Genomic DNA, 2,908 nt, shown 5'->3' with positions numbered 1-2,908 from the left:
GCTTTAATCAGCAATTATGTCCGTTTCGATATTGCTATTGATCTGAATCTCTTGCTTTACTATTGCATTGATTATTTTCCATTTCTGCGTATTTGATGGATGGTAGTTTCGCAAACTGTCAAATTCGCTTCTACTTTTGATCACCGAGATTTTCGTATTTTTATTTGTCGTCTAATACATAATGAAATGAAAGTGTGATTTATTCCTTGGGGTTCAACCACGTGGTCATTCTCTCGTGTTTCCCCCTAGTTTTGAAGGCATATAATGTGATAAGACACAAGGTTTCTCTGTTTATTTCTTATTACGACTAGTCGTATGTATCTATTTATACATTTTGAATAACCATGTTGTTTGTGTGTGAAAATCTGTGTGATGTATGTAAATTCACTTGTTTATGGCCCGGACGATCTAATTTTTTTCACTGTTTTTGAGGAAATCAACTGAAAGTAAATCAACAAATGAGTCAAATGACACCGCAAATAAGTCCAATGACACCAGCAGAGGTCAACCAGTTGTTCCTGTTATGACATCTTCAACTACTACCAATGCTGAAAGTACTCCATCGACTCCATACTTACATGAGGAGCTTCAAGTTGCTTCTCAGCTTAGAACATTCTCCTTTAATGAGCTTAAGAAGTTAATTATCTCGGTAATCTCCTCCATTCTAATTTGGTCAAGTTGATTGGTTTTTGCATTGAGGATGATCAAAGGCTACTTGTCTACGAGTTTATGCCTCGAGGAAGCTTTAGAATCACCTTTTCCGAAGTATGTAATTAAACTCATTAATAGAGAATAGATATTTTATCAACTTGTCTTGCTTGTCTGCCCATGATTGGTAAAGATTCTACCTAACTAAGTCGATAGCCAACTGTATAGTCTTAGCTTACACAGGAAATACTCGAGCATCCAAAATAAACGAGCTTATATATATCAAGGAATAGGGCTAACAACTTATTTTAAGATATTTCAATATTTTTGTGCTGGAATTCAGCCTCAGTGTTGGATGTTGATTACACTATATGGTTGATTGCTACAATAATTGTTACAATCACTTTTTTTTTCTATCTTCAATTCGATGCCCCTCAAATTAACCGAAAATGGTACGGTGTTCAAGAAGTTTTGTTCTCATTTACAAACAACTAGGAAGGAATAACGGTTTCAGTCATCGATAACATGGAGATATAAAAGCAATTTTCTTTTTGTAACGTACTGTTTTGGTTCACAATTGCAATCTGTCTTGTGAAATAGTGATAGTTTGTTCTGATTTAGTTTAGTGGCATTCATTTTATCAGGGTCCATGCCTCTTCCTTGGTCCATCCGAATGAAAATTGCACTCGGTGCCGTGAAGGGTCTTGCTTTTCTTCATTAGGAGGCTGAACGGCCAGTAATATATCGGGACTTTAAAACATCAAATATACTGTTAGATGCGGTGTGTGACTAATATGGTATAAAGATAATTTCATGCTCTTTAACGTGTATCATCCATCTTCTCAAATCTTTTGAAATCTTCTCCAGGATTACAATGCCAAACTTTCCGACTTTGGACTCGCGAAAGATGGTCCGGTGGGAGATAAGACTCACGTATCTACTCGTGTTATGGGAACCTATGGCTATGCAGCACCTGAATATGTTATGACAGGTACATACGGTTTAACTTTTCCTAAGATTTTGACAAATATTGGTGATGTTATGTCAATTTATCGATATCGTAAACATTAACCAGATTATAAGATTTTATGAGCTGTATATGCAACTACGGCCTGTTTTCCCTTGTAAAAGAATGGAAGAATGAAAAAAGAAACATTTTGACCTAAGAGGGCCATATTTTTCCAGGGCATCTTACTTCGAAGAGTGATGTCTATAGCTTTGGGGTGGTTCTCCTTGAGATGTTGACGGGCCGAAGATCAATGGACACAAACCGACCAAATGGAGAGCATAACTTGGTGGAATGGGCTCGTCCCTATCTCGCAGAGAGACAAAGATTTTATCGGCTTCTTGATCCCCGTCTTGAAGGACAGTTCTCGATAAAAGGTGGTCAGAGAGCTTTTCAATTGGCTGCCCATTGCCTTAGCCGTGATCCGAAAGCCAGACCCTCGATGAGTGAAGTTGTTGAAGCCTTAAAACCTCTGCCAAATCTCAAGGACATGGCTTGTTCTTCTTCTCAGTTCCAAGTCATACAAATCGAGCGCACGGCATCGACTTCAACAGCTAGAACCGGAAATAGAGTGCCGGCAGCCTTGTCAACGAGGGTTGTACAATCTACAAGGAGTCCCCTCACTCCAAATGGCCAGCAAACCTCCCCGTATCATAATAACCATCTTTACCGGTCACCGAAGCCGAATGCTAGCCAACCTTAGCATTGAGTTTAGGCTTATCCCTGGCTGTTTTTTTATTTCATTTACATGTTTTTGATATGGGGATATAAGTAAATGGATGTTTTGTTGAGTAAAATGGTTGAATGAAAGTAAGTGGATGTTAGAAATGCGCATTTTAACTTGGGTCAAAATCTTCTATTAGCCCTTGTATAATGTGAAATTTGAGAATCTAGTTCTACTTTAATTTGGTTATTTTTAATAGGGTGAAGTACACGAATGATCCCTCGATTATAAGGTGTTGTTTTGTTGAGTCACTGATTATTAAAAGTTACAAACTGATCTTCTGATTATCTTTCTACTATAAGATGTTTTTTTTTAATTCTTCCGATTATTAAAAGACACGAACTGAGCCCTACATTCTACATTATCTTCATAAAAGATAGTTTAAATCTTGTAGTCACGTGGGAACAAATCACGTCATTCGAATGTGTTGAGTCAATAGTCTTAACAAAATACATTCTTAACTTGTCTGGTGCATATCAAATATTTCTACTTGATTTGTATAGGCATAAAAAATGTTTGCAGATTCAAAG

At 37.2% G+C, this 2,908-nt stretch overlaps 1 pseudogene; it reads left to right on the top strand.

Annotated features, from left to right (window-relative positions):
* Window positions 1-344: 344 nt before the first annotated feature.
* LOC120209993 lies at window positions 345-2,535 on the top strand (annotated as a pseudogene).
* The last annotated feature ends 373 nt before the right edge of the window (window positions 2,536-2,908 follow it).

Source organism: Hibiscus syriacus, unplaced genomic scaffold (genome assembly GCF_006381635.1).
Source record: "Hibiscus syriacus cultivar Baekdansim isolate YM2019G1 unplaced genomic scaffold, ASM638163v2 tig00021607_pilon, whole genome shotgun sequence".
NCBI lineage: Eukaryota > Viridiplantae > Streptophyta > Magnoliopsida > Malvales > Malvaceae > Hibiscus > Hibiscus syriacus.
This window is presented reverse-complemented; position numbering and strand designations above follow the sequence as displayed.